Genomic DNA, 14,196 nt, shown 5'->3' on the forward strand with positions numbered 1-14,196 from the left:
GAGCAGGAATCTTATTAGTCATCTACTCAGAGCACAGGACTTCACAAACATTTATTTGTACCTGCTTGCATGCATGAGTAGGGTTATTACTACTAGGCATGCATGTTGAGACTTAGTAACATGTTATTACTTGTTCATGAGCATAATGAGTTTTCTTACTTAGCTTCGGCTCACGGGTGCTATGTGGTGTAGGTAAAGGCAAAAGAAAGTTGGACCATCCTTGAGTTGGAGAGCTTAGGTTACTATGTGTACATATGTGGCTGCTCGACCGCCATGGCCGATGGTTGAAGAGGAACTAGGGTTAAACCCTATTTTGCCGCTTAGGTCGACTGGTTGTAAATATTTTCTTGTAATTGACCTTTAAATTGTATTTTGGGATCCCAATGTATACAGTAAACGTTTTAGTGAAACATTGTATCTTAACCAAAATTGTTAACCCTAAACTGCTAATCATACTTAGTTACACGATTATGGCCAAATGACTCGATTAGAGAGTTTATCACTGTTTAAAATGCACATCGTAACGGTCCCTGGAGTTTAGGGCGTTACAGTAAGGTTGGCCTTTCTTTTCTCTCAACCCTTTAGAGGGGCCACAAGAGGTGTCGTCCTTACTTCTAACCTCCTTCTGTTGAGCTTTTCTCTTAGGTCAGGTGGTGCCTCCTTAGAGGTGACTTCAGCTTCATTATGAGGGTTAGCGTTATTCTTTTGCTCTGGCCTCTAGGGCTGCTTCGCCCAAGGGGTGTTACTAGTGGAGAGTCGAGTCCTCCCATCATCGACAGGGACTGTGGTTTCTACACCCTCTTGGCCTTTCTCCTTTCGTATAGGAAGAGGCATGCTTGATTTTCCCTAAAGCAGGCCATTCAACACCTCTTGCCTATTCTCTAAGGTGGTTTGTAGCCTTTGTTTCTTTCGTTGTACTTCACATATCTCATCTTCGTAAAATCAAGACCTAAAGCTCAATTATGGAATGTACTCGGGGACTCTTTTCTGGCCTGTGCATTGATGGACCCAGATTTTGCCGGGCGGAGTTCGGCACCTGCGGTGGCCTCGAGGGGGGGGGGGGTGGAACTCTCTTGCATCTCACGCAGGAGCAGCCGATGGTCTCGGATGGCTCTCATCAGGCTGGACAGCTGGGGACGAAGTCTCCCTTTCATCTCCAGGAACCATGGGCTCCTTTGGTGCACCCACATTTTTAGGTCGGGGAGGATTCTTCATGGAGGCCTTCAGCTGATCTCCATCGAGGTGGACCTCCACCTCCTGTGGTTCTCTCAGTCGCTTAGAGCGTCTTGGCATCTTTCTCTGCCGGAATCAATGGAAGAACAGTGGCTTGGCACTTATCCTTCCCATAGACGGCGCCAAACTGTTGTCGGTAAGAACTCGTCAACTAAGTTAGATTAAGGACTTCGTGAGTCGTAAAAGAAGTAGATTCAAATCAAGTGAACTTCAAGAAAAATTTCTTACGGTTTCAAGAACACAAAATTTAAATGCTGAAATTCTAGAATGAAAAATAGAGAGAATGTAGAATGTCTATTTTCATTAACAATGAGTGGTTACAAAATTCTCCCAAAAATTTCCCTCCTTTCCCCCTTTTCTTAGATGAAGGGAGGTCATATTTATAGTAGATTACTAATGACTCTTAGTACACTGTGGTCCCTGGGGACACGACCCTGCATATGCAGTTTACAGGTGGTAGTGGTGCCAGGAGCGTGGTGGTCAGTTTTAGTACATGTCGTGGGTTTATTGGAGCACCTCAACTTCAGTACTTGGATGTACCTCCACCACTTGTTTAGTACGAGTGTCAGAGATTGGCTGATGAGGACCACACTAAGTACCTTACTCGTACGACCACTACTTGTTTGGTGTGGACATTCAGTTCGTACTCTATGCGCTTCTAGACACGTACGTACCTGGGCTGAGATACTTTGTGCTCCGGCATTCCCCTCCTCTATTACTTTGGGCCAGTTTGGCCTTGTCTTTGTATCTCCTAACACTTGACAAGGCAGGTGTGTGACTTCCTTCTTAGGAGCTAGTCGTAAGCAAGTTATCATGGTCTAGTAAGTGGGCAAAGGTACCTTAATTGAATGATAGGCGAAGAATGCCTCACCGGTGGACTGAGGCTTAGGTAACGCTCCATGTGAGATGCCACGGGGCGCGAGGTTATGGCGGGTGTGCAAGGCAACGTGAGATCGTGGCATGAGGCGCTGGTGCACAGCGTGGGCTGTCTCGCAAGACGCTGGTGCGTAGTGTGGGCTGTTTCACGAGACGCTGGTGTACAGCGTGGGCTGCCTCGCGAGAAGTTGGTGCGCAACATGGATTGCTTCTTGAGACGCTGGTGCGCAGTGTGGGCTGCCTCGCGAGACGGAGACAGGGGCCACGAGTGGGTGTCGTGTGAGGTGTGGCGTGAGACGCGGGCTCGTGAGGCGGAGGCATGGGCCACATCAAGCATCCCGCAGAGGTACCTGAGCGAAACTTCTCAGTTAAGCATGAGGTGAGCATCTCGCAAAGTTACCTAGGCGAGATCGCATCTCCAGGCGTGTGTTGAGTGTCTCGCGATGCTACCCAGGCAAGATCGTTGTCCTAGCGCGAAGCAAGCACCTCTCGGGACCATTCATTTGAAACGGATGTGTTAGGCATGACGCAAGGCCGAAACGGTGGTAATGTTGAGACAATGTTTGATGCCTTTTTCACTGAGTCAATGCTCCAAGAGACCAACGGGGCTTAGTCATGGTCATCGGGACCTTTGAGAGGCTTCAGACAATAGTTGGGAGTCTTTCATTGGTGTGGATATTTCAACATCCACAAGTTCATAATGTTAAACATAATTGCATTAAAATAATCTAAAATTGAAAAGCATAAAAAGATGAAATAAAACTAGTGAATTCTTGCTCTGTTCTTTCTCTACGTCGTCCAGAACACCCCTGTTTCTCTATCTCCCATCCTTTTTGTTTTTCCACGAAAAAAACCCTACAAAATTCCATGAAAATTCCAAAAATGCGCTCGTGACGATATATTGCCTCCCATGCTGCGATATATCGCCTAAACCATATTCTCGATAAAAATGCAAAATATATGTTGTCGTTTCTGTCTCTGTGAAGAATCAATATTTTTCAATTAGCAATATATCGCCCAAGACAGGTGATATATCGTCTATGCCAGATTTCTGAATATTTCCTAATTTCGACTAAGTGCGCAGATTTTTGATTTAAAATCTCCAAATTTGCGTATGAATCAAAATTATAACGACAAACTGTACAAGTTCACAAAACATATCAAATACTTAATTTCATTTGAGAAAAATAATCAAATCAAACTGGAAAAGTCATGAATAAACGTATATTTTGTACACTTATCACACCCCCAAACTTGACTGGTTGCTTGTCCGCAAGCAAACAAAAGAAAGAACAAAGATAAGACTCAAAACTACAAACAACCATTAGATGACTTAACTTCACACAAAAATTTAAACTTAGACTAGGGGCATAATCTTCTCAAAATACCAATTCATTTTCAATTGTTCAACCAATGCTTTAGACCATGTGAATAGAATTTCAGCATATCAACAATTTCTCTAAATAATTTCATTCATGCAAATACACATTTCATTTCACAAATACTGTACAAAACATAATTTTACAAGTATCAAAATTCATCCATACCTCAAACTGATCGAAATTCACCATAAGCTTGCTCAATTAACTTGTCTCCACTAATATAAAATCTATATCAAGTAGATCAAAAGTACTTTACTAGGCTCATAGTGTTAGGCTTAGGTAAAGGTAGATAAATAGTCATTTAGGCTCATAAATATCATAAGCATATAAACCAAAAAAAACCAGCCAATTTTTTTTTCAATCCATCACACCACAAATCACCTTTTTTACACATTTAGAAAGATAGATTACAACACTTGCATCATTCTTTTTTGTTTTTTTTTACTTATCATTTTTCTCAAATCACACTCCCCCAAACTTAATATTTTTCATACATTTTTAAATTATTTCCGGAGTGTGATAATCACAAGCATAATATTTTTGTTTTTTTTTCAAGAACTCATAAGCTTCTCTCTTTCTTTCTTCTGTACAATCCTACTACATCCAAATCGTACCAAAACTTCACCATTTTCCATTCCCCAATCCCATAATTTATATGCTCATGATACCAAAGGAAAAATAATAAAGTTAGGAAATTTTTAGGCTCAACATAGTACAATCAAGAACAAAAACCAAAGTTTTAGGCTCAAACAAGGTAACTAAGGATAAAATTTTAATCGGTTAGCTTGAAAGGCTCAAATGTTCCAAAAAATGCCTAAATCATCTCTACTTAACACTTCATTCAGAATTTCATCTCAACAAATTAACCGAGCAAGTTGTAGATTATTTCAATATCCACCAAACATACCAAATTCCACAAATAAACTTATATCATGTAAAGCAAAAAATAAATGAAACACATATAATACAACAAATGACAATACTAAGATCAATTATCAACAGGTCAAGCACACAGTCTACATATCCAAAGCATCAATCTGACAACATCAAAGAATTAGCATAATTCATCATTGAAGCCCCACCTGTCTTAGTCAATATTAGTTTCATACAGCCATCCAACATTCGAAAATTATAACAAAATTAAACCCAAGAAAAAGAATTAAAAGAAAAGAAAAAGAAAATAAACTGTCCCCCAAACTAAAATAAACAGTGTCCCCACTGTTTCATTATATCCCAAGGAAAAGACAAAAATTATAAACCTGACAATAGAAATGTTATTCATCATCCTCTGAATCTTGGGGCGGTTGATATGGCTGGTGTAATTCTGCAGGACATTGTGGAAAGTCATGAAATCTCGTGTATCGCGCAAATGCCCCACAAAAATCTGCCATGTAATTTGTCATGTGGAACTAGAGATCTCTAATATTAGCCTGACCATGCAATAACAGTTGTTGTTGCCTCTTCAAATCTTCAATGTCTTGCTGCATGCTGCTATACTGCCTAGAACTAGAGCCTTCAGTAGCTCTAGATGAAGATGGTTTTCTACCCTTTCTTTTTGGCTTGGTAGAATCAGGTTGTGCATGTGTAGGTGGCAATCGCAAAAGACTCGGGTCTGCAGGCTCATATCCCAAACCAGTTGGTCAAGGAACACCACCATAATTTTCATCTTGATGCAACATTGACTGATGACTGATTATTGGAGATTATTCATAGACTTCATTGATGTTCATTGTCAACCCTTGATCCTTCCATAAACTTGTGATCAAAGAACCATGGCCATGGTCACCAGATGTGGCCCCTCGAGCAATATAACTAATACTCTCACTGATAAGCCTCCCCACATTTATGGACTTCCCCGATCATATACAGTATAACAGGTATAATCGTTCGACTGTTACCTCCATTTATTGAGTTGAAGGCATAAGAGTACTTATGAAGAACCTATTCCAAAGCCTCCCATATGGACTTAAACATGTGGCCTTGATAGATCACGGAGTGACCATGTCACTGCCCATTTTGTATGTTGACCCTAGTTTAGTCATTTCTCTTAAAATCATATCATAATCCTTCTCATTCATCCCCGCTCGAGTAATCATCATCCCATGGATCATTGAGGCCATATAACCTATTTATAATTTTAGGAGAATAACTAACCTTTTTTCCACGAACCAAAACAATATGATTCTCCCAATCCACGTAAGCATTGGCATAGAATTCCCTTACCAAGCTTATATTGGCCATGCACTTAGGCTCACACAATTGCTACCAATTTCTATTAATAATCATCAGCAGCAGGATGCCATCCAACTCACTCGGGCGAAAATGAGACTCCACAATCACTATTTTATTCTTTACAATTCATTCCTCAAACTTGTTCTTAGTAGTGGGGTTAACAAAAGTATGAGGAATATTCACATTCGCTCGTTGGATGGTGGGCACAGTTTTAGCTTTCTTAGGTGCCATTAGGTTTTTCAATCACTAGAACAAAAACCAAAGTTGCTTAACACACTCACAGCCCCCAAATCAACTAAAAACCCCACAAAAATCCCCAAAAATCGTCAAAATCGTTCACTTGGGACTTTTATCAAACACTTGATATGCAATCTCCGAAAATTGTCCAAACACACTCAAATGACCCCAAAATCTCTCCCACTGTATAGAATAATCTCACAACATTATAGTAGCAAAAACCATAGACCAATCTAACAACAAATTTCAAAATCCGCTCATTACTCAAAAACCCTTATTTCTTCAAATTTCCTCAAAGTCTCAATAAAAAACTTCAAAACACAACAATGTACATGAACAAGTTCTTGAATCACAGTAGAAATACGAACCTTGATGCTTGATGGAGGTGATTTGAGAAAGAAATGGAGGAAAATGACAATAAAATGGGAGAGAAAAATGATCTTTTCAGTTCTGTAACGTTTGGGTCGAAATGGGGTTACATTGAAGTGAAAAAAAACGGATATAAGGAGATCACGTGCTCACAACGTGACTATTATTTTTTTCTTCACGTTTTTCATGGTTCAATTAGACTAAGCAAAACAATAATTAATAATTAAATAAATAGAATAAAAACTATGGGTTGTCTCCCATAAAGTGCTTCGTTTAACGTCTTTAGCTAGACATTGCAACTCAATCTCGACTTTGATTGTCCACCAGTGTAATATTCACCTTCTTTTCAATTTCACCACCATAGTAATGCTTTAAACGTTGTCCATTGACTTTGAACGGAGAAGAATCACCTTGTTGAATCTCAAAAGCCCCGTATGGAAATACTTTTGTAACAATAAATGGCCCCGACCATCGAGACTTTAATTTTCCCAGAACCAACTTGAGACGAGAGTTAAATATCAGTACCTTATTGCCCACCTGAAAATTTTGATTGCCAATATTTAAGTCATTCCATTTCTTCATCTTCTCCTTGTAGATTCTTGCATTCTCGTAGGAATCATGACACAATTCATCTAGCTCATTCAACTGAGCTAGCCTTAATGCATATCATATCCAAATTCAGCTTCTTTAAGTCCCATTGCGCCCTATGCTCCAGTTCAAATGGCAAGTGACAAGCTTTACCATATACAAGCCGGTAAAGAGACGTACCAATTAGCGTTTTAAAAGTTGTCTGATAAGCCCATAACGCATCATCAAGCTTGTTGGACCAATCCTTTCTATTGACTTGCACCGTCTTCTCTAAAATCAGCTTAATTTCACGATTTGACACTTCCGCTTTCCCATTTGACTGTGGATGATATCCCAATGCCATCTTGTGTTTAATTCCATACTTTGTCATTAGGGTGTCAAAAATCTTATTGGAAACATGAGTCCCTTCATCACTTATGATTGCTCGAGGTGTGCCAAAACAAGAGAAAATGTTCTTTTTGCAAAAACTTGACTACCACCTTAGCATCATTAGTTGAAGTGGCTACTACTTCAACCCATTTACTAACATAATCCACCGCCAACAAAATATAAAAATTACCAAACGACGGTGGGTAGGGCCCCACAAAGTCAATACCCCAAACATCAAACAATTCAACCTCCAATATGTTAGTTAGTGGCATTTCATGGCGTCTTGAGATATTACCTACCCTTTGACAACGATCACAATGCTTCACACATTCATAATTGTATTTATATAGAGTAGGCCAATAGAATCCACATTCAAGGACCTTTGCAGCAGTCCTTGCTCCACCAAAATGTCCACCAGTAGGTGATGCATGGCAATGAAACAAGATGTCCTTCATTTCTTTTTTTGGTACACATATTCTGACAATCAAATTTGGACATTGCTTGAACAAGAAAGGATCATCCCAGTAGTATAGCTTCACATCATGATAAAACTTTTTTAATTGCTCCCTTGACAATTCTGGTGGCGCCACGTTGGCTGCCAGATAGTTCACATAATCGGGAAACCAAGGCACCAACTCATTGTCCACTGCAAATAACTGTTCATCTAGGAAACTCTCATTAAACTCCACTGCAGCATGTTCTAACTCATCCCCCAACTCAAGTCTTGATAAGTGATCCGCTACCAAATTCTCAGTACCCTTTTTGTCCCAAACCTCCATATCAAATTCTTCTAAAAAAAGCACCCAGCGAATAAGTCTAGGTTTGGCATCTTTCTTAGCAATAAGATGCTTGATTTCTGAATGATCAGTATACGCAATAACCTTATTTCCCATCAGATAGGCCCTGAATTTATCGAATGCAAGTACAATAGCAAGAAGTTCTTTCTCAGTGATGGCATAATTCAACTGAGCACCATTGACTGTCCTGATGGCATAATAAATAGTACGAAATACCTTGTCAACACCTTCCCCAAAACTGCGCCCACTGCAAAATCACTTGCATCACACATTAACTTAAAGGGAAGCTCTCAATCTAGTGAAATAACTATAGTGGTTGACACCAATTTTTGTTTAAGTATCCTGAAAGCTTCAGGACACTTCTCATCGAACTCAAATGGCACTCATCAACAATGTCGAGAGTGGCTTAGAAATCTTTGAGAAGTCTTTAATAAATCTTCTGTAGAAACCCACATGACCAAGAAAACTTCTCACCCCTTTCACTGAAACTGGAGGCGGTATGTAATGCCCCACGTCACTATGGCTGCTTCCTGGAATGGTGACTGACCCTACAAACCAACACGAGTCTTTCCAGTGTGTTTTGTCCTTACTCGTACGCTTCTTGGGAAAACTTCCCAAGAGGTCACTGTGACAGTCAGAATCCCATGATCCGTAAGGAGAAAGACTGGGTAAAAGCTGTGCAATCCCACATCGCCTGGGGAAGGTCAAGTGTGATGATTCTAAGACTGTGTAGTTATGGGACTACACAGTTGAAGAAGGCTTAAATGGATTAATGGGTACTACCTATGCCAACAAGATGCATCTTCTATTAGGTAGCCCATCACTTGAGAATTCCAAAGTTAAGCGTGCTTGACCTGGAGTAGTCTCATGATGGGTGACCTCCTGGGAAGTTTTCCCAAGAAGCGTGCGAGTAAGGACAAAACACACTGGAAAGAATCGTGTTGGTTTGTAGGGTCAGTCATCATTCCAGGAAGCAGCCATAGTGACGTAGGCGTTACAAATGGTATCAGAGCCTTGACCCAGCCGGAAGTGTGGCCAATGGGGATGTCAGACCCTTAAGGGAGGGTGACTGTGACAGTCAGAATCTCGTGATCCGTAAGGGGAAAGACTGGGTAAAAGCTATGCAATCCCACATCGCCTGGGGAAGGTCAAGTGTGATGATTCTAAGACTGTGTAGGTATGGGACTACATAGTTGAAGATGGCTTAAATGGATTGATAGGTACTACCTATGCCAACAAGATGCATCTTGTTTTCGGTAGCCCATCACTTGAGAACTCCAAAGTTAAGTGTGCTTGACCTGGAGTAGTCTCATGATGGGTGACCTCATGGGAAGTTTTCCCAAGAAGCGCGCAAGTGAGGACAAAGCACGCTGGAAACACTAGTGTTGGTTTGTAGGGCCAGTCATCATTCCAAGAAGCAGCCATAGTGACGTAGGGTGTTACAGTCACCCATCATGAGACTACTCCAGGTCAAGGATGCTTAACTTTGGAGTTCTCAAGTGATGGGTGTAACGCCCTACTTCATTAGAGTCGTTACTAAGTGAGTTTAAAATGTGTAATTAACTCGTTAATCGAGGTTTTACGTTAAAAGTGTGGCTAAACTGTAATAAAATTCATTTAATTTGAAAATATAGTCATTCATTGAAATTATAAAGTGTTATACATTTGGGATCCCAAAAATATTGTTTAGAAAATACTTTACATCTCAAAATACATTTAAGGTCGACTAGGCGACAAATTCAGGTCTATACATTGCATTTTCACAAAATAACCCTGGTCGTGGTAGCCAGGTAGGCCGAACATGTACACATCACTTCATGCTCTTTGTACTCATGGTTGGTCGACATTTCCCTTGCCCTTACCTGCACCATAGAGCACCCGTGAGCCGAAGCCCAGTAAGAAAACTCAACACAAATAATCAACATATGCATATCTATCAATCATTATATAACAAAGCCGCCAACAGGCTAAACATATAACGTCCATGTCGTCCCAGGGGCTTTACTAGGCCTTGGGTTCATAGTCTACACCATGAGGATGACTCATGCATCCGTGAAAGGTCTCACCTAGCAGTTTGCACTCCGCATGCTCAACGCTGCTCCTGGTCCTTTCCGTACTCGATCTTGCACTCCACGTGCTTAACGTCGTTCCTGGCCCCTTGCCGTACCCGGCTTCCTGCCGTTCTCAGCCTTCGTCGTTCTCGGCCTTTGCCGTTCATTCACAAGTATGCAACACATAACATATAATCAAGAAATACTTATTCAAGAATGGAACATAAATAATAGGGCTACGCCCTGCAATTCAATCACATACGGTCGTGCCCTACAATACAAACTATAGAGCCATGCCTTGCTCTACGGGTACAACATTTTTCTTACATGTGTCCCAAGCTTCTTGAGCACCGAAATCCCGAGCACAATCCTCTAACCCGAGCCTCGCTGAAAACCTAGTCACAACACACAAGTAACACTCTCGTTACTAACGAATTCATAATTGTACCCCGGAATCAATCTCGTGCTCTCGGGACCTCCCGTTTCCCCACACAAGGTGGCGAAAGTGTCCCCCGAGCCCCCTGGGCCAAGGCCCTAAAAATACAAAATCCAACACCCTGAAAATGGCCTAGCGCCGCAGCACAGCCCAACAGGGGCCGTAACGCCCAGCAGGGGCTCCTTATCCAGACTCATCCTAGCACCGCGGCACAGAAGAACAAGGTCGCGGCGCTCATACGCGAACCCAGAAAACTGGGTTTTTCCCACTATTTTTCCCGAGCCAACCAAATGGGGCCCACATGCATATTTAATTCACCTAAACATGGATTTCTACTAACATAATCATCAAATTCACATATTAACATAATAAATCAATTATTGCCCTCCAGGCACGCTAATCAAGGCCCTAAGCCTTATTAGCAAATTTGGGATGCTACAATAGGCTACCGAAAATAAGAAGCATCTTGTTGGCATAGGTAGTACCCATCAATCCATTTAAGCTCTCCTCAACTGTGTAGTCCCATACCTACACAGTCTTAGAATCATCATACTTGACCTTCCCCAAGCGATGTGGGATTGCACAATTTTTACCTGGTCTTTCCCCCTGCGGATCACAGGATTCTAACTATCATAATCACCTCCCCTTAGGGGTTCGACGTCCCCGTCGGCAACACTTCCGGCTGGGTCTAGGCTTTGATACCATTTATAATGCCCCACGTCACTATGGTTGCTTCCTAGAATTATGACTGGCCCTACAAAAAAATACAAGTCTTTTCAGCGTGCTTTGTCCTCACTCGCACACTTCTTGAGAAAACTTCCTAGGAGGTCACCCATCATGAGGCTACTCCAGGTCAAACACGCTTAACTTTGGAGTTCTTAAGTGATGGGCTACCAAAAACAAGATGCATCTTGTTGGCATAGGTAGTACCCATAAATCCATTTAAGCCTTCTTCAACTATGTAGTCCCATACCTACACAGTCTTGGAATCATCACACTTGACCATCCCCAAGCGATGTGGGATTGCACAGCTTTTACCCGGTCTTTCCCCCTGTGGATCACGGGATTCTGGCTGTCACAATCACCCTCCCTTAGGGGTCCGACGTCCCTGTCCACCACACTTCCGGCTAGGTCAAGGCTCTGATACCATTTGTAACACTCCATGTCATGATGGCTGCTTCCTGGAATGGCAACTGGCCCTACAAACTAACACGAGTCTTTCCAGCATGCTTTGCCCTCACTTGCACGCTTCCTAGGAAAACTTTCCAAGAGGTCACCTATCACGAGACTACTCCAGGTCAATCACACTTAACTTTGGAGTTATCAAGTGATGGGCTCAAACCCTACCTAATTGGGTAGTAGGATCAATCCAAGCCCTTAGAGTTAAGTTCCCATGACTAAAAACCAAATCTGGTCAAAGATGCATAGGCGGGTCGCGACTTGGCCCTGAGGGTCGCAACTTGCCTCCTTGACAGAGAGCCTCTGCCTGGGCTTTAGGGAGTGAGCCGCGACTTGGCCCCCTTGAGTCGCAGCACGCCCCCCAGGTAGACACCTCCTGGCTTTGGCTTTACACAGGTCGCGACTTGCTAGAATAAGGTCGCGACTTGACCAGGAACCCAGCCATTTTCTCCGTTTTTTTCCAGTTAAAATCCTCCAAAAATCTATCCAAACATATCCAAATCCCAAACATCCTAATTTCCCAAAACCATCAAAACTTAAGTCCCAAACCATCCAAAAACTCAATAGAACATAAAATCCAATCAAAGATTAAAAACTTGAAAACTTGGATTACCTTTGAATTAGTCGTTTCCCAACTAAATCCTCCAGTTAATAAACTTCTAATCTTCCCTAGAATCGTTATGCCTCGATCCTTGTTTGAATCTGAGTCCTAAAACTCGAGTTTCCTTCAAAAATACGAACGAGTGTCGAAAAGGGAACAGGAGAGAGAGAATGTTATGAACGTCCTTTTATAATTCTAACAGGTTACTTCGAGCTTAAATAACCTCAAGCAAATCCTAATGCTCGGGGTCCCAAAACACTCCCGGGGTAAAATAGTCAAAATTCCCAGAATTCCCTCCTGATCTCACTAACCCCCAATCTATAATCAAATAATCATTCCCATTACCTAATATCTCGGTAATATGCTAATACCCAAAATACTCCTTGACTCACTCCGAGTCAAGTATGGGTCTCGTTGTGACTTTTCCACTAGCTTGCTTCCTAGGATCATCTCGTGTCGAGTAACCCAAACATACTCACATAATAATGTGGTCTCACACACACATATATCACATATATGCAAAATATTCCCAAAACTGGTCAAATTATGAAAACTTCCCAATTAAACAGAAATGGGCCCACATGCATATTTAATACACCTAACACATGCATATCAAGTCATATTATAATATAACTCACATAATCACATAATGATGCACATAAATATCACATAATCACATAATTCCATAATTTTCCATCCTAGCCCTCTATCAAGGCCCCTAAGCCTTATTAGGAAATTTGGGACGTTACAACTTTTCTCTCTCTCACGTTCTTCTCTTCCCTTCTTGGTGCTTTGGGGGATTTTGAGAGCTCTTGAGGAATTAGCCAAGAAATCTAAGGATTGAAGCTAGGATTTACTTAAGGATCAGCTCAGGGCCCGAAATTGTGATCAAGGTAAGGATTTGTTCTAAAATTCTTGGTAGTTTCAGCTGTGATTTAGAGGTTTTATTTAGGTTTAAACCTTAGGTCTAATTTTGAGTTTAAGTGAGGTTATGGGATAGTTTTTGGGATATTAATATTGCTAATGTTGCTTTAATATGAACTATAGACTGAATTATAGGTTAAGTATAGAATTGGTTAGATTCGGCTTGAGAAAAAGCAGGGGGATTTCTGGGTTCTGGGGCTCGAGTCACGACCCTGTTCTTCAAGCGATGCGGCCCGCATGAACCCAGGAGGCTTAGGGAGCCTCTGAGATTGTCCAGGCACCACGACTTAAATAAGAGGCCCTGCGGCCCGTGTCCCCTAGAAGAGAGCCTTGGGGCTCTCTGACTTGTAGCGCGCCGCGGCCTTAGGGGCTAGACCGCGACTCAAATGAGGGGAAATGGATAAAACATGGTTTTTAGCTCGGGAACTCAAATTTAAGGGCTTGAGAAAGATTCTACTACCCGGTTTAGTAGAATTCGAGGTCCCAGATGCTAGAAGATTATTCCAAAAGTTCTTAATTGGTTTAGGGCTTGATGGATGTTTATTAATTGCGTTGTGACTAGGTTTTACTGCCAAGGCTCGGGTTTAGGGGATCGTGCTCGGGATCACACTAGATAGTCAGCTCGGGTTTAGGGGATCGTGCTCGGGATCACACTAGATAGTCAGCTCGGGACACAAGTAAGAAAACTGTTTGTGACCGTAGAACAGGGGCATGGCCTGAATATTTGTGTTTAATGCTATGTGTTACTGTTCATGATTGTTATGCTATGTTTGTGTGATTATGACTGATTGGCGAAGGCCAAAATCGGTGACAAGAATGTTGAATGCAGGTCGAATGGCAATAAGCATGTTGAATGCAGGTCGCCATGGCATGGCCATATAGGGTGTTGTACTCACCCGTTCGATGAAGACCGTGAACCCGG

The sequence above is a fragment of the Humulus lupulus genome, chromosome 7, assembly GCF_963169125.1.
Source record: "Humulus lupulus chromosome 7, drHumLupu1.1, whole genome shotgun sequence".
Classification (NCBI taxonomy): Eukaryota; Viridiplantae; Streptophyta; class Magnoliopsida; order Rosales; family Cannabaceae; genus Humulus; species Humulus lupulus.